The 27,849-nt window shown below is 44.2% G+C and overlaps 1 protein-coding gene and 1 pseudogene across 1 annotated transcript in view; one reads left to right on the top strand and one right to left on the bottom strand.

The window, feature by feature from the left end:
- Positions 1–27,849, top strand: part of LOC124796313 (semaphorin-5A) — a 666,040-nt gene that overhangs the window by 467,095 nt on the left and 171,096 nt on the right. The window lies entirely within an intron of this gene.
- On the bottom strand, positions 11,130–11,246 carry LOC124796574 (annotated as a pseudogene).

Raw genomic sequence — 27,849 nt, 5'->3', positions numbered from 1 at the left:
GTTTTGATTGGTTTTCTCTTGATGTTTTGATAAATGGACGATTGTCTGTAAGTGTTGCCTAATTATATATTGAGAGTGTAGACTCGAGGATGGTAAAACGCTCCCGTCTACCTTGTATGCCGATAGGGAGACCCAATTACGCATGCGTCCAAGAAAGATCATAGCGGAAGAAATGTCACGTAGGAGGTAAAGATATATGCCGCCATGACGCCGTCTGTGTTACAGTGTTACAAATTCTGGTCGGCAGGGGTACTGTTATCTAATAGAGCTAACTATTGTCATTTTACGAAGATTAAAACCATCATAAATATTAATTAATCACTCGTCGAACGAACTTCATTGGCTTCGTGGAAGACTGGAGGACTGGAGAATAAGACATGTTAAAAATTTGGACTTCCGTAGTCCGTACCTGGGCCTGCGTGGGTACAATGCTCGACCACGGCATATTTACGAGGCTGTAGCAGGCGGGGGTGTGGCTTCGATGATCCATCAAACGTTCTTGAACCGTACCTGAAGTATGTCTCATATATGAAAACCACACTGACAGGGAATCTTATACATGCCCTCATTCCGTAGAATGAGGTCATCCTTCACACAGCCAACAAGAAAAGTAACCTTGACTTTACTTTTAGAGAGGATACGATCTGTTTTAGAAGATAGACGCCGTACGAACGGTAGCATGGCCGTGGACTTAAACCTTTCCTTTTAAGCTTTTAAAGGTGAGACACTCAACTTCGATTTGACTTGCAAAACCTAACGTCTACCATCTTTAGAGGTTGTGCACACATCTTATTTACTCTTTAAGCTGCAAATGTCAGCTCCTTCGTAAAAGCTATCGCCTTTATGCATGAGAGAGAATTGTATCATGAATTATTACCTGTTCCCCGTAGCTTACATATATTGAAAATACAGATATATGAACGTAGACTACTATTGTCTTACCACAACTGGCATCGACTCCAATTGTAGCTGAACTTATCCTGTGCACACTGATTGTCGTTAATATTTTACGATTTTAAAATACCTTCTGCTGTAGGAGGAATGTTCAATGACAAACGCTTTCAGCTTCTTCTGAATCCCTATAAACTTATTAATACACTATAGTGCTTGTATTTGAGAGCACGTGTGTTTCCTTAGGACTTTTGTAAAGATGTAGAGGCTTAGTGAAAACTATGTTTTCTATCATGGCTGCAGAAGTCACAGTTAGTTTGAAATACATTTCTGTTGACTGGGTGTCTAATACTGATGGGCGACAGTAAATATTCCGTATTTTCAATCGGACAAAGGTTCTTTACGTTTTCGTGCTCTTGTTTGTTTAATACTATCATTTGTTCATAAACAATTGACATGAAGCGCTCTGACCTATTTCTCTCCCTTGCAAACAAATACGTGCGAGCAGACCTTGAGTTTCTTGTCATAGCTTTAAAATACTGATTCAAAGGAAAAACAACAATATCAGACATTGAGTCCGCCTTGATGCAAAACACCCTGTTATTCGTTTATTTCTTTATTTTCCGAAACTAGTTTCAGCGACAAATATCACCATCATCAGTGGGCTTTTTAATCTAAAACATGCAGAAAATAGCATGGCTATACAAACACAGTCACACATTATTACATTTTTACTATTCGTTTTTTGAACTATAGTTTCCTATGGATATGCTCTAACATACAATAAATGAGGTGGTTTGAAAGTATCCATAGAAAACTATATTTCAAAAAACGAATAGTAAAAATGTAATAATGTGTCACTGTGGTTTGTATAACCATGCTATTTTCTGCATGTTTTAGATTAAAAAACCCATTGAGGACGGTGATATTTGTCGCCTAAACTAGTTTGGGAAATTAAAGAAATAAACGAATAACAAGGCGTTTTGCATCAAGGCGGACTCAGTTTCCGATATCGTTGTTTTTCTGTGCAAACACGGACCAAATGGAAGAGTTCCAAGGTAAAATTATTGATTCAAAGGAATCTACACTGAATCGCTTTAGTGCCACCGGGTTTCCAGTTACTGCGCAGCTGTTTGTGGTGATCCTTGTCATAGGGAACATTCTCGTCCCCTCCTAGAAAATGAGCGTAACTGGTACGTGCTTGCTCTTCGCCCGCAGCCTGGGCTGGAGAGAGTAACGTTTATCCGTATGGTTTAGAAAGTGTGTGATATGCTACGTGTCGTTGATTGCCTCTTACGAGCTGGCTGTCACAAATGAGTGCTGCTGCTGACGCGCATAGTGTCATGCGCGCAAGCAGGCCTATATGAAGGCGTCGGCGTAGAGTGCGTGCGCCGCATGGGTACGCACTGCGAATGGAGACGGGCGTGCCGTGGTGCGCCTGCTGCCTGTACGATGCGCTTCGCATGAGGCGACTCACAGGCGGACGTGCCCTGCGCAGTTGGCAGCTCAATGTTGTTCGGCGTGGGGCCTGCAGTCTACTCGTGTCATCTCTCCCCTGCCTAACTGCACGTTTAGTGCGCAAATAAAAACTACAGTACCACGTTGCAGTCGTAAGGAATTGAGGAGCGATACTGTGGTATGGAACTATCAGACCAATAGTCCCACTGCATAGGACCATTATTTTATTGAGCTAAGACATAAGTTGCAATACGCCATGGCTCGAATCGAAAAGCCATTGGATGTTTTTTGGGCACTTCACGTCTTCAAACCACGGCTACACGTCATTAGTTGAGAGTCTTACAGGATAAAGGTTGAAAAGTGTCCAAACAATATTTTTATCGACAATCATTGTCCCCAAGCGCCATTCGGGAATGGAACAGGAAAGTACCCTCCGTCACATACCGTTAAGTCGCTTTCGGGATATTGATGTAGATGTAGATGCACAGGAAGACAACGTTGCAAACAGGATAAGCCGCACTTCGATGAAATTCTGACACTGGTTATTTTATTTTATTCCTTTTAAGGAGGTGGATGGCTATTCGACAGCGTATACACAGTGCTCTTTTCAGTCGCTGGGTTTTTAGTTATTCCATTTAGTTTATATTTTCTATGTTGTTGGCTGAGAGCTTCAGTAAAAAAAAAAAAAATGGTTCAAATGGCTCTAAGCACTACGGGACTTAACTTCTGAGGTCATCAGTCCCCTAGAAGTTAGAACTACTTAAACCTAAGAACATCACACACATCCATGCCCGAGGCAGGATTCGAATCTGCGACCGTAGCGGTCGCGCGGTTCCAAACTGCAGCTCCTAGAACCGTTCGGCTACAACGGCCTGCAGAGCTTCAGTAAAACATTAGTTTTAGCTGTAAAGTTTATTTCAGTCAGTGCTCACAAAATTTTGTAGCGGCTGCAGCGGTTTAGACTGTCTAGTCATTACCAATCTTCTTCTTCTTTCTGGCTTATCCTGTGCCTGCATGGGTTGAGCGTGATACGAGGTATTTCGGCTTGCTAGTGGTAGCAGGTGCCCTTGCTGACGTCAAAACTTCTCCACTAGATAGAAGTTGTACACCACACCTTTTGGCGTCTAGTGCTATTACATGTGCAAGTGTGAGAAAGTTTTCTAAATGTTTGCGAATCATGCGAGGCGAGATGTGAGTACACAGTATTCATCTAGTCGGATGTGAGAAACCACATGCAGGCTCTCCAGCACACCGGCCCTCGTAGTTAATGTGGCGAGTGGATTCGATTTGGGGCGGGCACTCTTCCCTGTGTCCCAGAAGCGTTAATGTGCTCGGCTGTCTGAGTGGGCAGTTATTATCAACAGCTCATAGATATTTCTGTTCATAATAACTAGACACTCCAAATCACTATAGACACCAAACAATTCCATGAGCATTAACTGATGGGTTGGTCAGAGAAAGGGGGAAGTGGTGCTGGACGTTGATGGTGTGGGGAGAAGGAGATGGACAAGAGAGGAAGGAGGAAGAGATTCGAGTAATATATGTGTCAATGTGTCTGCAGGCGAAGTTGCCTCCTCTCTGTACTGCAAGTATGTATAAGTATGTCTGCCTTGCATCTCCTCCCAAACCTTTAGATCAATTTCAGCCAAATTTAATAGGCAATTGGCAAACTTAACCAGTATTAGCACCATGGGATTTATCACATCCTAGCTCCAAGAGGTGCGGAGAGACAGGAAAAAAGGTATTTTTTCAGACTCTGTCCTATTGGCTGCCATGCACAACAGCCGTATGTGTGCGAACAGTATCGACCTGCCGTGTCGACCTGCTTTGCATGGCAGCCTACCAACCATGGGCAAGGTTTTCAAACCCTTGACATGTAGGCTTGTTGTGGTGGAGTAGTGCTGCCTGGTTTATCAACTTCTTTTGTAGGAACCACACATGTGGATGGCCATGGTTGTGACAGGAGAGATTGGCAGAAAGGGGGGACAGGAGGAGATGGATACAGAGAGAGGGGCATGAGGGGATGGACAGAGAGAGGGGACGAGGAGATGGAAAGAGAGTGGAGATGGAGGAGATGGACAGAGCAAGATTACCAAAGGGTGAAGAGAAGACTGGCAGAGGGAGAAGAGGAGGAGACGACCCAACGGAAGGGGAGAAGTAGATGTGTGCATTGTATGTCATACTCGTGCATGGGCGAAGCTGCGGAGAAAAGGGTGGTAAATAGCTAAGTCACAGACAAATCTGGCCACTGGTTCCTGTCCGTCTAAAAGAAGCACGTTGGTTGCAAAATACATGGAAAGTTTCAGTACTCAATCGAACGAAAGAGGGTGGGAATGAGGTACGGCGGAAGTAAAGCTGTAAGGACAGGTCCCAGTGCTTGGAGATCACAGTTGGTAGGGCAAACGACAAGTTTTAACTGCCAAAAAATTTCAAACGACAGAGAGTTTTAACTTTGGAAACCCGGCCATTGCTCCACGCTTGTCCGGCAGAGCTGTTTGGCGTATGTCGTCAGGAGAATATGCCACAATTTTTGTTGTAAGCATCCGTCACGTGTAAGTAGACAGTATAGGTTTTTTTATTGGTAACGCCACATAGCGCTCTGTATGAAAATCACTGGCTGTGCTGTGTGCAGTCTGTGGCTGGTTTGCATAGTTGTTGGCTATTGTAGTGTTGGGCAGTTGGCTGTTAACAGCGCGTAGCGTTGCGCAGTTGGAGGTGAGCCGCCAGCATTGGTAGATGTGGGAGAGAGATGGCAGAGTTTTGAAATTTGTAAGACTGGATGTCATGAACTGATATATATATTATGACTTTTGAACATTATTAAGGTAAATACATTGTTTGTTCTCTATCAAAATCTTTCATTTGCTAATATACCTATCAGTAGTTAGTGCCTTCAGTAGTTTGAATCTTTTATTTAGCGGGCAGTAGTGGCGCTCGCTGTATTGCAGTAGTTCGAGTAACGAAGATTTTTGTGAGGTAAGTGATTTGTGAAAGGTATAGGTTAGTGTTAGTCAGGGCCATTCTTTTGTAGGGATTTTTGAAAGTCAGATTGCGTTGCGCTAAAAATATTGTGTGTCAGTTTAAACACAGTCATGTGTAATTTTTCTAAGGGGACGTTTCATACCTATTGTCGACACGATCCACGAAGTCGCACGCGCGGCTGCTTGTCGTGCCACCGCACGCAACTGCCATTTGCAGGCTTAGGCGTTCCACAAATGGCACTCCAATAAACAAATATCTTGTTGTTCGTTATAAACTAAACTGTTATCCAAACAAAATAACTAGAGGAGGAATTTTCGTGTAGACATTCCAAGATGCTACTGCAGGCGGGTGTTAAATGATTGTGCGCAACGGAAAATAACTAACGCTAAAATGAAGATTTGGCCCTATCTGACTACCACCTGAAGCAGATCTTAGGATCTCTTAATGCTCTTTAACAGGGAACTAATTATACTAAATTATAAACGTTGTTGCTGCTCATACATTTATTGTATATTAAAACAATCTTTATCAGAAATGTTTATATTTCCTAACTAAAATTACTGATCCATTGACCAACTCTGCCCTTTTATTATGACTGCGCGATCTAATATAAATAACGCGAAATGACTGGCATCATCTATGTACCAGACACAAGAAGACACTACTTTTAAAGATGATCTACAATGGAGTGCAGCGTCAGTGGAAATAAATCCTACGTGATGACAGCTCAAAAAAATGTTCAAATGTGTGTGAATTCTTATGTGACTTAACTGCTAAGGTCATCATTCCCTAAGCTTATACACTACTTAACGTAAATTATCCCTAGGACAAACACATACACCCATGCCCGAGGGAGGACTCGAACCTCCGCCGGGACCAGCCGCACAGTCCATGACTGCAGCGCCATAGACCGCTCGGCTAATCCCGCGCGGCCGTGATGACAGCTGTTTAGCCTTATAGTCCCTAATAAGCCAAAGTAATTAGCAATATCACTGTGTGTACTGCGTCAGGTGCGTCGGAGTGATGGTTCTCGTACACGTGTGTGACGATGGAAAAACTTCAGCCACAAAATAAACTCTTTCAAACAGTAGGACGGCTGAAGGCCGTCCTCTGACTACTATACTGTAATACTGTCTTCTCCACTCTGTGTTCTACAGACGAGAAACGCGAACTCCCAGCCACAAGGAAAGGGTTCAGATAACGTCTCAACGTAAGTGTAGGGAGAAGAAGTGCTCTCAATCACTGATCGCTGCATACTCAACGACGACTTCCAACCCGGAGGCATTGTCCAGACTCGTATAAGTTCACAACAGTGCAATGCCTAACCGTTCTGACTATAAAATCTCGTGGGAGCAAAGACAGCAAGTCCGGCAGTACCAACAAGAAGCTGCTACTGAGCGACCGTCACACGCAGGAGCTCAAAACGGAAGACCACGTCTTCCCAGGAAGGCTTGGCTCCCCACCCTCGTAATTCCGAAAACGAATCATATTCCCGAAACCAAAGAATATTCTCCCTCTCTACAGATTCTTCCGAACGCCAACCAACCATATTTTAGTCTTTTGCCGTCCATCACGGAAAGTTTGTGAGGAAAAACTTATACTCGTGCATTGGTATGCGCCTGAGTAAAAATCCTTGGAAATAACTCAGCCTGTGTGGTTTCCGAGGTGCCGCTTCTTCGTTCCTCTCACCTGCGTCCAAGATTTTCAGCGTTTCCGAAGTATAGTCCTTCCGGTTCGACTACATTATCGCCGGCCATTGTGGCCGAGCGGTTCTAGGCGCTACAGTCTGGAACCGCGCGACCGCTACGGTCGCAGGTTTGAATCCTGCCTCGGGCATGGATGTGTGTGATGTCCTTAGGTTAGTTAGGTTTACGTAGTTCTAAGTTATAGGGGACTGATGACCTAAGATGTTGAGTCTCATAGTACTCAGAGCCATTTGAACCATTTGACTACATTATCTGCCGGTCGCGACTCTATTGTGCTCCAGGGCTAAGGTGCTACGACGTCCGTCTTGCTATTTCCTGTGTTTAAGCAAGACCAACACACCTGTGTGGGCCTCCGACCCTAGGCTTCAGTTCCGCCAACAGTTTCATTTCCACTGGCGTTCCAACCTCTACTAGTATAGGCAATCATTCATTACGCTGTTTTTATAATGAAGACACTCAGCCACCTTTTTCGTCACCTTTCACGCAATAAGCGTTAACAGTTATTTACAAGACGGAAGTGACAATGTCAGACTCCTTTATATATTCATATATACGATGTACAACCTATCACATGATACCTAATTGTGTTTGTAGATCACGGCAAAGTATGTGGATTAGTGTGATAACGTATCAAATACTGATGATTTTCACGGGTTTGCAGCCGGGTTCCATAAAAAAAATGGTTCAAATGGCTCTGAGCACTATGGGACTTAACATCTTAGGTCATCAGTCCCCTAGAACTAAGAAGTACCTAAACCTAAGTAACCTAAGGACATCACACACATCCATGCCCGAGGCAGGATTCGAACCTGCGACCGCAGCGGTCGCGCGGTTCCGGACTGAAGCGCCTAGAACCGCTCGGCCACACTGGCCGGCTCCGGGTTCCATCGTCCTGACGACAACACGATATTTCGGCGGACCATCTGGCCGCCATCTTCAGGTGAGATTGAGTGCACAATCACGCCGGAACTGAAGAGACCTAATTTTTTTTTTTTTTACTTTATTGTTATTTTAACACCTGAACAATCAGGTAGGCTGGCAGCGGCATGCTACGCCGCTCTTCAGCCATAGAGTTGACAATCACAGTACAAGAATGGAGAATGAAAAGGAACATAGTGACGGGCAAAAAATAGTGGTCACAGTCACACAAAGAACACGGAGCCTTTCACACTCGATGAGAAAGACACTGAGAACACGTTGACACGGCGCACATAACACAGATGAATCCGATGGCACAAGTGAACGGAGAAGCGTGACGGCGGACACTAAAAACACTAAACGACGTCACACACACGAGACACAGTTGGCGATGATCTCCGGTGCGCGAAAGTCCATGTAGCGTGTGCGAGTCCGGGGACCTGCCAAGAGGGGAGAAGGGTGAGGGCGGGTGGAGAGGGTGGAGATGAAGAGACCTAAGATTCGGCGGCTCCTTTGTACTGCGGGTACTGGCCGTTGCGCGTGCGCGAGCAACGGAAGAGCTGCCCTCTGTGAGGCGAAGAATTGCAGCAGCGCCAGCGGTGAAAACTGTCAAACGCGAGGAATCGCAAAATTAAAATGCACCCGGTCGGAAACCAGACCGGTGTTGTTTTATGTGTGATAAAATAGGATTCCACGTCTTAGTTAAAGAAAAACCTTTATCTCTATTAATAATATGATCAGACAGACGTATTTCAGTTGATTCTTTAAATACCCAATCCCAGTAACGAGAAGCCGAGGCAATAATTTGCGTCTCATTATACGACATATTGTGCCTTTCATTAAGACAGTGTTCAGCAATGGCTGATTTTTCCGGCTGGAGCAGACGTGTATGCCGTTGATATTCCACACATCGATCTTGAACTGTACGAACAGTCTGTCCAATGTAGGCCTTTCTGCAGTGACAGGGAATCTTGTATACCCCAAGCTTCCTCAGACCCAAATCATCTTTAACCGATCCAAGAAGGGATCTAGTTTTGGCCAAAGGCATAAGGACGCTTTTAATATCATATTTCATGAGGATTCTTGAAATTTTCGAAGAAATACTTCCCACGAAGGGTAAAAAAGCAACTGACTTGGAAGTGTCCACCGTTGGTTCTCGTGGAGGTCCAAATTGAAAAGTACGAGTAATTTGGTGATCTGAGATGGTCCGCCGAAATATCGTGTTGTCGTCAGGACGATGGAACCCGGCTGCAAACTCGTGAAAATCATCAGTATGTGGATGAGTGCTTGTAAGGTGCGAAATTATAGCCACCTTACAACATCTGCGATATTTCGAGCTGGTGGCCTTTTTCTAAGCGTCGGCAAGTCACCCTGTATAAGAGAGAAACACATCGGTCCCTGTTGTCATGCAGCTAACGGTTATCAATATGATGAATATTTGCGAAGGCCGGCGTTTTAGCTGAAGCATGTCGCGGGCTGACCACTGAGAAAATTTTGTTTATGGACGTCGCTGCAAGAAACTCCCAGTCACTCGTGTACAGACTGATGAAGACGGCTGCGACGCCCAGTGCTGTCCATCGGGATTAGCAGCAGAGCCGCGGTGAGTCCGCTCGCGCGGTCCAGACACTGAGCAGGTGAGTTGTGGCGCTGCGCCGGCGGAGTGGCGCCAGCGACGTCCCACGCGCCTCGCCGTGCTTCTCCGGAACCGGGTCGAAGGCCGAAATCTCGCCTCACTCGGACGCTTCCACGAAACGAGCGCTGCCACTCGGCCCCGATTGTATCGCCGCTTCTGTAACCGCTGCCGCCGCGTTCCCACACCCCGCCATTAGGCCTAATTTACTGATCCTATGTTTGGTCCAACTCGGCATTTGCCTACGCGGAGGCTGCCCTCGCTGCGCAACCGTCGGCGATGGCTTTCGTAACGCCCAGTAGGTATTGGACTGGTATGTCGATTCACATTATTGTAATGACCAGCTGGTATCCAGACTAGCCGCCGTTTGAAGCTTGACGAACTGTAAGCGCCTCACGACTGGTGGTCAAACGAATCGACAATCTAGAGTGCTTCGAACAGCTGATTAAATAAGGAACACCGTGACCGAGAAGCTCTTGCAGATTGGATAAGGATCCGTGTAAAATGGGGCAGAAAGGCACTCTAACACTGTTCATACCATTCCAGTTATTTGCAACACAGCGGCAACGAGTAAGATCGTGCTTAACACTGTATCATGTACATCGAGGACACCCATAAAATTTGTATTAACACTAACATCAACGGTGGATTCTGGCTCAGCCCAAGCGGCACCCCTGTATGTGTTTGCGGAGGGGAAAAATGGTTCAAATGGCTCCAAGCACTATGATGGGACTTAACATCTAAGGTCATCAGTCCCCTAGACTTAGAACTACTTAACACTAACTAACCTAAAAAATCACACACATCCATCCCGAGGCAGGATTCGAACCTGCGTCCGTAGCAGCCGCGTTGTTACTGACTGATGCGGAGAGGAAGAATATCCAAATCATAAACAGAGTGACTCACAAAGGACTTTACATTTTTGGAATGATATAGAAATTTATTGAGATAACTTACCGAATCTGTATTATGTAGCAAACAACTTAAGTAAGTGTCAATTCTTGGTTCGATGTGACTACCATTCGTGATGCGCAAATATCCTACTGGAAATCAGTTTCTTTCCACAATCGTCGAAGAAGGTCGGGGGGTAACCTGTGCTGTGGTAGCGTAGATTCCATTTTTCAGGTCGGTTAAATTGCATGGCAGGGCAGGAACATAGACACGGTCTTCTGTGAAACCGCAGATAAAGAAATCCAGTGATGTCAAATCTATGGAGCAAGATAGCCATGCGATTGGCCCTTCACAGCCCATACACCGACCGGGGAAGTGATCTCAAAAATCGTTCAAATGGCTCTAAGCACTATGGGACTTAACATCCGGGGTCGTCAGTCCCCTAGACCAATGCACTCCGTCTTCACGCCACGAGTGGCCCACTGGCACCAACCGACCGCCGTGTCATCCTGAGAAGAGGATACGGTTAGCAGGGGTGTGGGGTCAGCACATCGCTCTCCCAGTCGTTATGATGGTATTCTTGACCGAAGCCGCTACTATTCGGTCGAGTAGCTCATCAATTGACATCACGAGGCTGAGTGCACCCCGAAAAATGGCAACAGCGCATGGCGGCCGGATGGTCACCCATCCAAGTGCCGGCCACGCCCAACAGCGCTTAGCTTCGGTGATCTCACAGGAACCGGTGTATCCACTGCGGCAAGGCCGTTGCCGCCTAGACCTAGAACTACTAAAACCTGACTAAGCTAAGGACATCACACACATCCATTCTTGAGGCAGGATTCGAACCTGCGACCGTAACAGCCGCGCGCTTCTGGACTGAAGCGCCTAGAACCGCTCGACCACACCGGCCGGCAAGTGATTATCGAGGAAACTTCCAGTTTCCGTGAGGAAATGAGATGGTGCACCATCTTGCTGGCAATGAATCATCCCGTCTCGGTCAACTTCTTCGATCTGTGGAATTAAAAAGTTTTCAAGCCTATCTAGATATACAATACCGGTGACAGTTTTCTCCATGAAGAAGAAAGGGATGTACACTTTCAATTTGCTAAGGGCACTAAACACATTAACTATGGGTCTGTCACGAACGTGTTCCAGGGTTGCGTAATCTTCAGTTGTTGGTGTTCACCATGCCACATGGTTGGATGAAACCGAAACACACAGCATGCACGCTCCGCAACGGTAAAAGCAGCCATTTTAACTGTGCACTAGAGTTGTGGCGATTCGTGAATGAGTCGTTCATTTGAACGACTCTAAATAAAGAATCGTAAGAATCGAATCGTGATACGGACGAATCGTCGGTCAAAAGAATCGTAAGAGCGATTGCGTGTTTCCGAGTCGTGACGATTCCAAGTTCCAACGATTCATCGATTCTTAGTACGCTATGCTTCGAACTTCGAAGGCAACTTCCGAATCATGCCGAGTCGTGCCGAATGATTACGACCGCAAGATGGCAGTCAAGTGGAGGATGCGTGTGAACAAAGGAAGCTCGGAACGAACAAACGAAGTTCGTGGGCCGTAATATTACTGTGAAAACCAAGCTCAATCTGACACTTGGCAGTGGCTGATGGGAACGAGCGTAAAGGCATTTCCCATTTACGTCAGCTTATTTTGCGCGAGTAATACACGAACTAGTGATGACAGGAACGATATACAGCGAGTACACAGCTCCCAATACACACGATTAAAATCAAGAAATCCAAGTATGATGAATAAATACGTACCTCTTATATGTTGCAGATGCAATGCAAAACACATACACACCTTCTTTACACACGAGCAATAACACTTGGATTATGTATTATATTTCGCGTATCTCGAAAACGGCCCTAACAATTTGAATGAAATTTTGTATTTAGACTTGTTTTTGCTTTTTGAGTTCACCTACATAGTTCCATTCTTTCGTAAAAAGTCAATTTTTCAGTGTATATATCCTACATAGTTCCATTCGTAAAAACCCAATTTTATATTGTAAAAAAGGTATTTCACATGTTTTTATAACGCCATCTCGTAATACTTTGTTAGTACGTATTGAATGTAGTTCAGGTTTTGGTTTTTATCTTTATCTGTATGTAGGTGTCTTTCCTTACAGCACGCGATTTTACACAAAAGAATTTTTTAAATAAAAACGCGAATTTCATGTTTCTTGGGAACGGCTTTAACAGTTTGGATAGAATGTTATATTTAGATAAAGATTTTGATTTTTAAGTTTATCTATATTGGTGTGTTTCCTGAAAACAATCGATTTTACACAATAAGTATTTTATATCACAATGTCGTAAATCTTTGTTACTATTGGATGTTACAGTAGAGGTGTATCAAAATTTTGTGAGATGGTGGTATAACATTATCCGAATACGAACACGTTGGACTTGCTGTACATCCAATAGTAACAATCATCCTAGATATGTTTTAGGTTAGACATGGTTTCCTCTGATCGCTGGTATCTCGGAAATGAAAATTTATATTTATTTAACTGTTTGCTTTCAACTTTATTTGAATAGGATGATACGAGCCAAACCACGTCTGTCTCACTGCTAGATTTTGTTACTATAAAACAGACGTCTGTATTTAGATACGTTCAAGCCACACAACCAAACTGGCATACCATGTAATTTTGCACCACCTCTCGCACAAATCGACTCCTCTCTCCTGGCATACTGAAATAAAACAATAGATGCAATCAAATGAAACGTGACCTTTCATCAATTAAGGTATTACACGTATAAATCGAGAATCACACTTGTAACGTCGTATGCATGTTTACTCATAAATAAACTATTTCTGGCATATCTTATCTTGACACAGTTCGATTGTAATCCCATTGACAATTTGACATGTCCCGCCATCTGTGAGTAAGATGTAGAACTTTTTGCATTCCGTAAGAATCGTGCCATCACAGACTAGAATGAATCGTGAACGAATCGTAGGAATCGATTCGCAAAGTGAGATTGAATCGTAGGAATCGAATCGGGAAAAAGAATCGTGTTGCCCAACTCTACTGTGCACTACGCTGGCGCTCCTGGTGGCGGAGTGCGGTAATGGTGCACTACGTGAATCAAACTTGATGTTATTTGCTACAAAACAGCACATCTACGGATTCTGTAAGTTATCTCGATAAATTACTATGTCATTCCAAAGTTGTAAATTCCTTTTTGACTCACCCCGTATTTCTGCAGTGTCCTCTGAGCACATACCACATAAACGCCCATGCAAGTAATCTCGGACTCTTGGTCATCAGATCCCAAGCGGCCTGCAAACCTTGTTAGCGTCCAAAGACGTAGAAACTTAGAAGCTACTGTACAAGTTCGTCAACAGTGCTCCCTGCGCTGCCAGTCGAAAGCCCCTATTACACGATGCGCGTAAATCGAACACCAATGCACCAGCGCCCCAAGCGTGCATATCTGTAACTACAGTCTGGTTCATGTAGACCTATTACACCATCCACGCGGGATATACCTGGCGCAGATGCGCAGTAGACAGTAATAACGCGCGAAACGAATATAGAACTGTCTGATTTGCAAAATCGTTCGTTCTACAGCACGAAACACAAGGGGACAGTGTGACATATTGTAACGTCATTCGTTCAAATTATTTATGTGAAATCAAGGTTCCTATTTAATAAGAAATTGTTTTTTACCATTATTTATTAAGTAATTGTTATTCTGTTATGTAGGTTACTACTGTTCTGAATTACAGACTCAACAGTTAGTCTTATATTACGACACTTGTTTACACAGGTACATGTGTATCTAAATTTACGTTTTGTACCTGGAGGACCCACTTGTTTTTGGAGCTATTGACCTGGCAGTGACAGTAAATCTTCGGATTAGGAAAGAACGACAACGAAAACGAAAAGCCAGACATTGTTGAGTTCGACCCTGGCTAAAAAGAAGAAACGGAGGCAGCGGATGATATTGCTTATGAAAGCACTGAGGCCCGAAGATCCGTCGTGTAAAGCGGATATTACAAGACACGACGATGCGCCGCGAAAGGTACTGGTCTAGCGGTATAACGGGCGAAACTACGAAAATTAGCAACTTTTGAAATGATGGACTGTGCTATTCTGCAGCTAAAAGCCAGATTCTTAAAAGATTGCTCAGTCGCCAGGAAACGTAATGTTACTATCAGCCTGCAACATAACAGGGCATGTACTGGTATTTTATCAGTGATCTAGGCTGGTATGATCACAAAACGTATAAACATATGATTCAGTTCTTACTTTCGAGAAGGTTAGATAATATCCCTCATGACTGTGTCACACTTGCTGATTCCACCTTCTATCATAGACAGCAGCTTCTCGAAACAGGCCGCGTCCATCCTCACGAAGTTTCGAAATTCTTGCGGATCTTCGGGCCTCACTTCTTTCATAAGCAATATAATACTCTGCCTTCGTTCCTTCTTTTCAGCCAGGGTCGAACTCAACGACATCGTCTTTGTCGTCGTTCTGCCCTAATCCGAAAATTTACTGTCACTGCCAGGGCAATAGCTCCAAAAACAAGTCGGTTCTCCATGTGCAGATTGTAAATTTTGGTATACATGTACTTGTGTAACCAAGTGTCGTAATACAAAATTAACTGTCGAGTCTGTAATTCGGAACAGCAGTAACCTACATAATAGAATAACAATTACTTCATGAATAATGATGAAAACAATTTCTTATAAAATAGGATTCTTGAGATCACATAAATAATTTGAACGAATGACGTACCAATATGTCACACGGTGTTTCGCACGGTAGAACGAACGACTATACAAGAGAGCAGACGGTTCTATTTGCGTTTCGCGCGTTATTACCGTCTACTGCGCGTGTGCGCCAGATATGTCCCGCGTGGATGGTGTCCTTGATCTACGTGAACCAGCATGTAGTTACAGATATGCACGCCTGGAACGCTGGTGCATAGGCGTACGGTTTACGCGTACCGTCTAATAGGCGCTTTATGCGCCAGCCAGGGGCAGACCGACGCTGTATTAGCTGATTACATCCCCACGTGATCCTCTGCAGAATGCAGAACGCTCAGCCTCTAAATGTATGTCACTCTTTACCTCCTATGTGTACGTGTCTGAATTATGGTGTATTTAAACGAATGGCTGTACAACTGTGATTGTTGTAAGCTGTTCTCTTGTTCTGTCTAGACCATATTTTTCCGACTTGCACAAATATTCAATCCTCTGCCCTCAGCGGGACATACAAAGAACATTTTTATGTTAATTTAGATATGTAATTATTAATGTGGACTGGACTGGAAAAATCCCAAACATGTGCCAACAGCGATTTTATGTCGAATCAGTCTTTTGTTAATACTATGTTACATCGTACCATGAATTGTCGAAACCAATTGTATTATGACATACCAATTCTAATACACGGTGTAACATTCAGGTGTGTGGATAGCTGTATGGACATCTCCGAAAACCAATAATTAAAAAAAAAAACGTGGATTCTGTACCAAATTGTCCATGAGCAACTTCCTTGCGGACGCAAGCAAGTTCTTCATGCATTTCTCTGTAGTTTTCTGGAGTTGTGACTTTCCAATAGCTGACTAGCCAAAACATTATGAATTCGTTTCGAGTCCCCAATATTGAACAATTAACACTGTCCACATTATGTCGCACACTCCGTGTAGTGAGCTATAGGTGTATGTCGGTATGTATCAGTGATAAACGTTCCTGGACATCGTCCAAGGGCGCCATACGGCAAAGGTACGCTGTTGGAGCAGAGGAAACGGCCACCTTCGTGAACATAGCTTGCCATTTCTTGAAATTGCGTCTCGTAATGCTAATGCAGTAATGCGTCTATAGAAGATAGATGACGGTAATGTAATTACATGTTCTGCTGCATACAGAAATAGAAGTCGTGAATTTTTTAGAGATTACAATTAAGGTGGAATGACAGTTATGAACTCACTTCAAACGGGCAATGACGCAGAAACAGCAACTGAAGCTTGTAATTAGAAGAAAATTTACATTTATCATCTCTTACGTCACGCTTCGGCAGTAATTTCTAACTGACGCAAAAACCGAGATAGAGAGCAGACACATAATTCGAAATAAGATGGAATTTAAACTTTACCATATTTGTTTAACATTTCGTAGCTATACGCCCCTTCATAACGATGGAACAAAGAAGGGAGAGGAGACAGCAATGGGGGCTCTGGAAATTATGGAGGTAGTGTGGTTTCTCGAACACTCCGTTTTCATGATACGATTGTCTTTTCTAGATGGAAAGAGCTGTTTGGCTAGACAAGTTCAGATAACAAGAGAAATCTTAGACATGGCTGCGAAACAGCAACTGTGTAAATCTGAAGAGGTTGAAAAAATCAGCCAACGAATTGCAAACGAAGGTTTATTAGCCCTTGATCTAGGTTTCGATATTGTGGGCCTAGTTACATCACATGGTGGTACATCCCATTAGCTGAAGCCGAGCGGCTCTTGGCATGTATACAGTTGTCTTTATCTCTCCTTTGATGCACACGTAACTTATGCAAATATTTTATGCCGTGACTCCTGTTACAATTTTCTGTTGATAAGAGGCTCCACCTGTGGGCATTTACTAGTGAGCATTCATTCTGAAGTAAATGTAATCTGGCTGCTATCTAAAGCAATGGCTTGGGATAATTCTTATTTTTGTCAATTTTATATATGACAAGAGCCGCTCGGTTTCAGCTAACCTACTGTACCATCATGTGACGTCCACTCCATCTGAAGAAGAAATATCGCTATCAAAAATTAAAAATTATTCCGGCGATCGAAACACAGACCGTTGTTTTTTAATGTCTGATAACACCGGGTTCCAAGTCTTACTTAAAAGGTAACCCTTGTCTCTATTAATAAGATTATCAGATAAACGAATCTCTATGGATTCTTTTAAAACTGTCCCAATAGCGAGATGCAGGGGCAACCATTTTTGTCTCATCATACAGCATTCTATGTCCCTCGGTGAGACAGTGCTCCGCCACTGCAGATTTCTCAGGCTGAAGCAACCGTGTGCCGTGTGTGCCGCTGGTGCTCAGCACATCGGTCCTGAATGGTCCGGATTGTCTGACCAATATAAGCCTTCCCACAGTGGCAAGGGATCTTGTACACACCGGGCTTCCTCAAACCCAAGTCATCCTTAACGGAGCCAAGACGCGCTCCAATCTTGGCTGGCGGACGAAAAATACTTTTGATATGATATCTTTTCAGAATTCTTTCTATCTTCGAGGAAATGCTCCCAGCAAAAGGCAGAGAGGCCACCGATTTGGAGGTATCTTCTGGTGGTTCAGGCGAAGGTCCAAACTGGAAAGCACGACGGAGCTGTTTATCTGTGTAGCCATTCTGCTTGAACACAGCCGTGAGATGGTCCAATTCTTGTGTCTAGCTTTCTCCGTCTGAAATGGCATAAGCTCTCCTCGCCAACAACCACAGGATCCCCGTACGCTGGAACGATGGATGACAGCTAGAAGCATGCAGGTAACGGTCCGCGTGCGTAGGCTTTCGATAAACACTGTGTCCCAGTGTCCCATCATCCTTTCTGTACACCAGAACATCCAGAAACGGAAGCATTCCATCACTTTCCACCTGCATGGTAAACTTGATGCTAGGATGCAGGGAATTAAAATGATCTAGGAGGCGGTCAAGAGCTTCTCTCCCACGAGGCCATATCATAAACGTATCGTCGATGTACCTCCAGAAAAAGGTTGGGTTTAAAGACGCCGCCTTCAGCGCTATGTGCTCAAAATCCTCCATAAAAAGATTGGCGACTATTGGGGACAATGGGCTCCCCATAGCCACTCTGTCAGTCTGTTCAAAATATTTGCCATTGAATAAAAAGTACGTCGACGTCAGCACATGGCGACAAAGCTTGGTTGTTTCCTCATCCGCTGAGAAGTGAGTTCCGGAGAGAGAGGAAAGTCCACTGGACCTGACGGGATACCAATTCTATTCTACACAGAGTACACGAAAGAACTGGCCCCCCTTCTAACAGCCGTGTACCGCAAGTCTCTAGAGGAACGGAAGGTTCCAAATGATCGGAAAAGAGCACAGGTAGTCCTAGTCTTCAAGAAGGGTCGTCGAGCTGATGCGCAAAACTATACACCTATATCTCTGACGTCGATCTGTTGTAGAATTTTAGAACTTGTTTTTTGCTCGCGTATCATGTCGTTTCTGGAAACCCAGAATCTACTCTGTAGGAATCAACATGGATTCCGGAAACAGCGATCGTGTGAGACCCAACTCGCTTTACTTGTTCATGAGACCCAGAAAATATTAGATACAGGCTCCTAGGTAGATGCTGCTATTTTCCTTGACTTACGGAAGGCGTTCGATACAGTTCCGCACTGTCGCCTGATAAACAAAGTAAGAGCCTACGGAATATCAGAACAGCTGCGTGGCTGGATTGAAGAGTTTTTAGCAAACAGAACACAGTATGTTGTTCTCAATGGAGAGACGTCTACAGACGTTAAAGTAACCTCTGACCTGCCACAGGGGAGTGTTATGGGACCATTGCTTTTCAAAATATATATAAATGACCTAGTAGATAGTGTCTGAAGTTTCATGCGGTTTTTCGCGGATGATGCTGTAGTATGCAGAGAAGCTGCAACATTAGAAAATTGTAGCGAAATGCAGGAAGATCTGCAGCGGATAGGCACTTGGTGGAGGGAATGGCAACTGACCCTTAACATAGACAAATGTAATGTATTGCGAATACATAGAAAGAAGGATCATTTACTGTAATTTACTGTATGATTATATGATAGCGGAATAAACACTGGTAGCGGTTACTTCTGTAAAATATCTGGGAGTATGCGTGCGGAACGATTTGAAGTGGAATGATCATATAAAATTAATTGTTGGTAAGGCGGGTACCAGGTTGAGATTCATTGGGAGAGTGCTTAGAAAATGTAGTCCATCAACAAAGGAGGTGGCTTACAAAACACTCGTTCGACCTATACTCATCAGTGTGGGATCCGTACCAGATCGGGTTGACGGAGGAGATAGAGAAGATCGAAAGAAGAGCGGCGCGTTTCGTCACAGGGTTATTTGGTAAGCGTGATAGCGTTACGGAGATGTTTAGCAAACTCAAGTGGCAGACTGCACGGCAGGCGCTCTGCATCGCGGTGTAGCTTGCTGTCCAGGTTTCGCTAGGGTGCGTTTCTCGATGAGGTATCGTTCCTCCTACTTATACCTCCAGAGGAGATCACGAATGTAAAATTAGAGAGATTCGAGCGCGCACAGAGGCTTTCCGGCAGTCGTTCTTCCCGCGAACCATACGTGACTGGAACAGGGAAGGGAGGTAATGTCAGTGGCACGTAAAGTGCCCTCCGCCACACACCGTTGGGTGGCTTGCGGAGTATAAATGTAGATGTAGATGTAGATCGTGTACCAGCACTCTCACATGAAGATGGCGGCCAGTTGGACCGCTGAAATATTGTGTCAAAATGACGTTCTGATCCGGCTGAGTGGTCTAGCGGTTCTAGGCGCGCAGTCCGGAACCGCGCGGCTGCTACGGTCGCAGGTTCGAATCCTGCCTCGGGCATGGATGTGTCTCATGTCCTTAGGTTAGTTAGGTTTAGGTAGTTCTAAGTTCTAGGGGACTGATGACCACAGATGTTAAGTCCTATAGTGCTCAGAGCCATTTTTTTTATCCTGCTGCACGTCCGAGAAGAATATTATCAATTATTACGCCGGGAAAGCCTTCGTAATTACTACACTGTCTCTCTGTGTTGTCAACCACTGTTTCCTTTTCATGTTCTTCGACAGGTACTACAAATACTACTGCTGCTACTACGACAGCTATTTCAACCAGGGCCACAGTGTTAAATGCGCAGAGCGGATAAGTGTTTATCATATCCTCGTTTTCCATTATGTTCGCACAGAAATCTCTTGACAGTCTTTATTGCACGGAGGATCACTGCCCCCGAAACGCGAGCTGACGCAGGGGAGGGTTGTCCCCACTGCGGCCGGCAGAACACAGGCACCGTTGTGGGCGGGCCTGTGCGCGGTAAGTTAGCACCTTCTCCTGTTTCCTGCGGGGCCGAGGCAATAAGTCGGCAGTCCGTTAAATCTTTTTTGTGGCCGGGGCCACCAGGAGAGCCATAAAGCGCCGATTTAAGCGCGACAGTCGCCCGGCGCGTGTGCGCCGTTAGCTGCGCGCTCTCTTTCGCCAGGGCGCTCTGCCGCTTCGATAATTGGCGAGAGATTCTGCGTCTCCCGGGAACAGCTCCATTATGTATGCCTATAAACGGAAGCGATGCCACTACTGATTAAGAGCTGTCGTAGGGCAGCAACTTCTCTGTGTTTACTGTAGCGGAGTGACGTTGATGTCTATACTGCCCGGGTGCAGAAATCAGAGTTTAGAACATACGCAGTCCAGCCAAAAAGCTACTGGTTGTAGAAGCGACATCAGCGCTGCAAGTAGTACGGTGGCAGCTTTAAACCACCAACTACGAACAGTAGATATGCATTGGACCAGGCAGTTGTGAGCAGACTGGGTTACGTAGTGGGCGTACAGTCGCAGTGCGTCAACGCTGTTGCAATGAAGCGACATCTGTACATCAAGTGTTGAAGACATTCTACAGAATGTTCTGAAGAACAGAAAAGAGTATGTAAAGTTTGTCCCGCACACCTTGACTCCGAAACAAAACCAAAGATAAGTGGTCGTCTGCCGCGACATGATTGAAATACAAAATGCGGACACTTCTTTTCTGCAGGGAAAAACAAAAAAAAAATCATGGGTGATGCGACTTGACCTTATCAATATGAAACTACCACAAAACAATGAAGTGCAGAAATCCACACGAAGGGTCAACGCCTGGACGACATAACTGACATTGAAGCCAATGAGACGCGCAACTTGAAGAACATCCCGTAAGATCTTTTTTGAAAGTTTCACGTGCTTGTGTAAATGTTCTGTGCGTTACTCATTTTCATGATTTAAAAGCACACCTGTCACACCGAGGTCTGCTGTATAGGTGAATAAACAGCGACTTCAGTTATTCTGGTCGTTTCTTAGCTTTGGTTACTGATAAGAACTTGACACCAGTGCCTATGAGTTTAATTTGTACACTACAGCACTGAAGATGATCACTATGATCGATTTTGCTATCAATAAACTATCAAAATTACGGCCAACGCTGACCTTCCTTCTAATTTCGCGTATATGGTCGTTGTGCACACAGCACTCTATGGAGTCGCCAATCGACAGCAAATGGGTAGCAGCGCTAGAATACGTGAAGGCAGGGTGCTGCGCGAAACTTATAGGGCAGTTTGGGATAGTACCGGTAGACAGAGATCTAGAGCAAATGCTGAGTTAGACCGCCTTATACCAGTAGCTGTAAGAATAACGAAAAGTTGGAGCCTGGCCTGGCTTGGACATGTTCTTTGGATTGTTGCTGAAAAAGCGACAAAAAAGGTAAATGAATGGCGGCCAACTGGTGCTAAGGAACTAAACAAACATACAGGAAGACCACGAAAGCGGTGGATAGGCGATATGGAAGAGAACATAAAGACTCTTTGAGCTAGATGGCGAAGAATCGCACTGGAGAGGGCAAAATGGGGGAAACTTGTTGAAGAGGCTAAGATTCAGGCGGGGTTGTAATGTCAAAAGAAGAATTGGCAGCAGAAATATTTCGCATGCTTTTTATCTCTACAGTGTGAGCCCTGCAGTAGACTGACAAGGAGTTACATATCCTCTATCATTTAAAACGCGTCAGCTCAATTCCGCGGATCTGCAACGAGTCATCATCCAGTCACTGCGCACATATGTCCTCGTTGCGGCTATCGATAAGCAACTTGACTACACTATGCTTACAGAAGCTGCTCCTGTAGAGATGTTCCCCATGCAAAGTGCTGTTGACGCAGCTTTTAAAACCAGCGCTCTCACGAAGTCTGTTTACTCCGGTGGCAGACAGGTGTTCTGTGTACCCACCCTAAGGACGCCACAAGCTCTCGGAACAACAAACACTCTCTCTATGGAATCTAGGACGTACTCCTTGTTGTAATCGTCGAAAATGTAAATTTGCACAAAATTGTACACAATAGAAACGGGTCCAATAAGGCTCTGGTGTGAGTGGTTGACCAACAAGATTTAAGTTTGTGCAACGGTCAGTAAACACGGGGACAAATAATGGCGTCTACGAGATGCATTATTTACAGACGATCGTTTTCGGCGTGAGTGGATGGACGCAAAAGAAAAATGTACTAAGGTTTTGTACGAAGGCGACTCATTCCGAGATTAATTTCCTTATCGATCTGCCGTCTTGTCCTCTCAGGAGGAAACGAATCTCGGGGAGAATTGTACCGTTCAAAATCAGTGGGACAGAATGACAGGGCTTGCAAGTATTAGTTATTAAATGTAAAAGTCAGATTACAAATGCAGAGGACGTGTGAATTAGTGTGATTTAAAAAGAAGAAAGCCCTGCAAAATATCATGTTTCGATTTCGCTTTTTGTTATACCCATATATGTTTCGACATCTATGAGTCACTGACTGAGTTCAAAAATGGTTCAAATGGCTCTGAGCACTATGGGACTCAACTGCTGAGGTCATTAGTCCCCTAGAACTTAGAACTAGTTAAACCTAACTAACCTAAGGACATCACAAACATCCATGCCCGAGGCAGGATTCGAACCTGCGACCGTAGCGGTCACGCGGTTCCAGACTGCAGCGCCTTTAACCGCACGGCCACTTCGGCCGGCCACTGACTGGGGGTCTCGATTTTATTTGTGCAAAAATATCAAACAAACGTTTCATTCGTATATATATATATATATATATATATATATATATATATATATATATATATATATATATATATATATATATATATATATGTGTGTGTGTGTGTTCATGTTTGATTCGAATACACGAAAAAAGAACCTCAACATTAGCTTCCAACTATGTCACACTGTGTGAATTATTTTGTTACCTTAGTTATCAATAAATAACTATCTTTAGAAACCAGTTTGTTGAGGTGGAGGTGATTAATGCACGTATCATGTGACTCGTACTCAAACCACGGTTAGCTCTGTGAATCATTGCCACAGCAGGAGCCCTACCACGTCAAGAAAAGGAAAACTTAATTTTGAGTACTAGAATCTAAGTGATACATTCAATATACGTATGATACGCTTTTAGGTTTCCATCTGAACTGAAGGTTGATTGGGGAAGGAGACCAGACAGCGTGGTCATCGGTCTCATCGTATTAAGGAAGGATGGGGAAGGAAGTCGGCCGTGCCCTTTCAGAGGAACCATCCCGGCATTTGCCTGGAGTGATTTAGGGAAATCACGGAAAACCTAAATCAGGATGACCGGACGCAGGATTGAACCGTCGTCCTCCCGAATGCGAGTCCAGTGTCTAACCACTGCGCCACCTCGCTCGGGCATCTGAACTGAAGATTCCGCACAAAATAGAACTATCATGTAGTTTATACTTTCTTTTTTTGCAAAGGAATAGCCTTGATAACGTCCAAATGGTATAAAACTGTAACTGTCAGTTTGGTGCAGAAATTGGAATGAGAGGTAGAGATGACATTGCTCCATCGTTGCCACGACAGCCAGACGTTTAAGAGTATTGTTTGCAGTCTACACTTTACACAAAATTCTGTTTTTGCAGTCTTCATTTCGAAAACTGGTTTGAGACGGTTCCCCATGTTAGCATACCCTGTGCAGGCCTCTTCACCCCCGCATAGTTACAAAACCTGTGTCGTGTATTCATATGTTTGTCTTGCCTGCAATTTTTACCTCTTTGACACTGCTCTCGAGTGCTACATTGATGATTTATTGACATCTTACAATGAGTCCTATCAACAGAGCCTTTCTTTTAGTCAAACTGTGCCACCATGAATCTCTTTTCTGACCAATTCGATTCAGTACATCTTCATTAATTATTCGCCCTTCCCATCTAATCTTCAGTATTCTTCTGTTGCACTACATTTCAAGAGCTCTGAACGTTTTATTCTCGACGCTTCAAGTTCCCGGAAGGCTACAGTCCAGACAAATACCTTTAAAAAAAACTTGTTAACACTTAAGGGGAGGTTTACTATCTTTGGCCCGATAAAAGCATTTTCTTTGAGATTCGTTTTCTCAGGATGTGTTATAGATATCAATGTCAAATCTGGTCAAAATGTTTATTGATATTTCCTCTACAAACTGGAATTTTTTCGACCGCAAATGTCTTAAGAGCAAAGGCGGAAGTGCCGTCGTAACGAAACAAAATTTCGATGTAGACCTTCATGCGCGGTAGGTCAAAGGTCATCCGGCTCGTATGAAATCAAAATTCAGTTGACGTTAGCGATGTATATAAGATTCCTTAAGAGTTGTACCTCGCTTAAGTTATTTGAAACATAGGATACAAAATGGCGCCCATTTGAAAAAAATTGTGTCTTTTCATCGATTTTTCGACTTCGTCGGCCAAGTAAAAATATTTATAGTTGATGGATCGGATAAAAGTGGTGCAACTGCTAGACAATTTAGTTAGCTTCGTCGGAAACAAAGAATCATGCCAATCGTTTCAGTAGGTTTGAAGTTACCATACCTCGCAATAAGAAAAACGTCATTTCGAGAAAAAAGCGTTTGAAGTTTTGACTACATATAAATGCAATATTATGCAACGTACGTTCAGTCTGCTATTCCGGGTCCGTAAACTAGTCCTGCCTCTTCCTCATACAGAGCGTTCTGCTCGATCTGGGCCATCCTGCGCTGCTGCAGAGCCGCTCTTACGGCCGGTGACAAGCGGTTTTCGGCCGCTTGAGTCCAGTGGTCGTCCGAATGCTTGGCGAACTGCGTCGAATAGAGTCCCAGGGTGACGTCCATCGTTGTCATGGTCTTCAGAATTGCTGAATACCCTTCGCTGAAGCTGCTCACTGCCAGGAAAGTCGCAATCTCCACAGTCTTCGCACCAGAATGCAAATGCTTGGGAGCTAACTTCCAAACACACGCGTCCAAACTTTCATTTGAATTTTGTGTGTTACCTCCCAAGCACCGCTACAATAACTCGTCCTCCGAACGAAGAAAAACTGGTGCGTGAAAAAGGCCGATTTCAGGCAGGTGCATTTTTTTGTTCAACCGTGAATATCAAACATTTCCGTTCCGTATTCGGAAAAACCGTTTCAGGGGTCGATTCTAAACATTTTTATGGATCCAAAGATACAGTTTAAAAAATCGATTTTTTGTACCAAAAGATAATAAACCCCCCCCCCCCTAAAATCTGTATTAGATGTTAACCAAGTCTTCTTTTTCAGAAATTCTTTACTGCCTCATTAACGCCACAAAATTATTTGTCTACCTGTTGACGATAATGAAGGTATGAGATGTAAGATAAGCTGAAGTGTTTTCACTACCGCTGTTGCTATGCAGTTACGTATTTGGTACATCTTATATCACAGAGAGCAAACACTTCGGACTGTTGAGGTAGTATTGTTAGCTTTCGACACTGCCTCTGTGCTCAATAAGTTAAAAGTATAAATCATACGGCGTGTCCACTCCGACTAGGAGTAACTAGGGAAGGCGACTAACGCGTGGACAGTGTATTTCACATGTCTCGTGTCTGAACTACTTCATATGCAGGATACAGTGCAGAGAATGTGTGATTAAACCCGTTACGTAAGAATAGAGTGATTAAGGCCTGGTGACTTACGCGGTTTAAATCCAATTAGCCACAGAAACTACACAGATGGCCAGCAAGTGCAGCGAGCGAGCAACGCGTTCTCCCGCGTGCCCTTGCCCTTGCCCTTGTCAGCCCGGAAGGACGCGGGCTCGCCGTCACCTGATCACCTCCAACAGCCAGCGGCGCTTCTCTTCAACTCACTTCACTTCCGTCCTTTCGCAAAAAAAAGGAAAATTAGCTTTAATGCCACGTCGTCCGAGACATCATTAACGTGGCACAAGCGTGTACTGGGAAAGGATAGAGTAGGAAGTCCACCGAGGCCTTTTGAAGGAACCATCCCGACATTTGCCGTAAGTGATTTCGGAGAACCAGACAACCTAAATCTGTATGGGTGAACAGGGCTTCTGAATGCGAGTCCAGTGTTCTCACGCTAAGACACCGCTTACGTTGTTTATTCTTTCGACATATTCACGCTTGACCTCTTAGCAACAAATAATCCTGAGTTAATAACGAACATCAAAACCGATACAGGGATTAGTGAACACAGTGTTGTTGTAGCGAGATTGAATATTGTAATCCCCAAATCCTCCAAAAATAAGCGAAAAATATACCTATTCAAAAAAGCAGATAAAAATTCACTTGACGCATTCCTGAGAGACAATCTCCACTCATTCCAAATTAATAATATAAGTGTAGACCAGATGTGGCTTGAATTCAAAGAAATAGTATCGGCAGCAATTGAGAGATTTATACCAAATAAATTAACAAACGACGGAGCTGATCCTCCGTGGTACCCAAAATGAGTTAGAACACTGTTGCAGAAACGACGGCCGGCCGGAGTGGCCGAGCGGTTCCAGGCGCTACAGTCCGGAACTGCGCGACCGCTACGGTCGCAGGTTCGAATCCTGCTTCGGGCATGGATGTGTGTGATGTCCTTAGGTTAGTTAGGTTTAAGTAGCTCTAAGTTCTAGGGGACTGATGACCTCAGAAGTTAAGTCCCATAGTGCTCAGAGCCATTTGAACCAGAAACAACGAAACAAACATGCCAAATTTAAACAGACGCAAGATCTCCACGATTGGCGATGTTTTACAGAAGCTCGAAATTTAGCACGGACTTCAAGGCGGAATGCCTATAACAGTTTCCACAACAAAACTTTGTCTCGAAACCTGGCAGAAAATACAAAGAGATTCTGGTCGTATGTGAAGTATGTTAGCGGCAAGAAAGAATCAATGCCTTCTCCTCGCGATAGCAATGGAGATACTATCGTAGACAGCGCTGCCAAAGCAGGGTTACTAAACACAGCCTTGCGAAATGCCTTCACAAAAGAAGACGAAGTAAATATTCCAGAATTCGAATCGAGAACAGCTAACAACATGAGTAACGTAGAAGTAAATATCCTCGGAGTAGTGAAGCAACTTAAATTACTTAATAAAAGCAAGTCTTCTGGTCCAGACTGTGCACCAATTAGGTTCCTTTCGGAGTATGCTGATGCATTAGCTCCATACTTAACAATCAAATACAACCGTTCGCTCGACGAAAGATCCGTACCCAAAGAATGGAAAGTTGCACAGGTCACACCAATATTCAAGAAAGGTAGTAGGAGTAATCCAATAAATTACAGGCCCATATCATTAACGTCGATATGCAGCAGGATTTTAGAACATACACTCCTGGAAATGGAAAAAAGAACACATTGACACCGGTGTGTCAGACCCACCATACTTGCTCC

This window comes from Schistocerca piceifrons, chromosome 4 (assembly GCF_021461385.2).
Source record: "Schistocerca piceifrons isolate TAMUIC-IGC-003096 chromosome 4, iqSchPice1.1, whole genome shotgun sequence".
In the NCBI taxonomy this organism is placed as follows: Eukaryota; Metazoa; Arthropoda; class Insecta; order Orthoptera; family Acrididae; genus Schistocerca; species Schistocerca piceifrons.
Note: the sequence above shows the minus strand (reverse complement) of the source record. Positions and strands in the feature narration are given on the sequence as shown.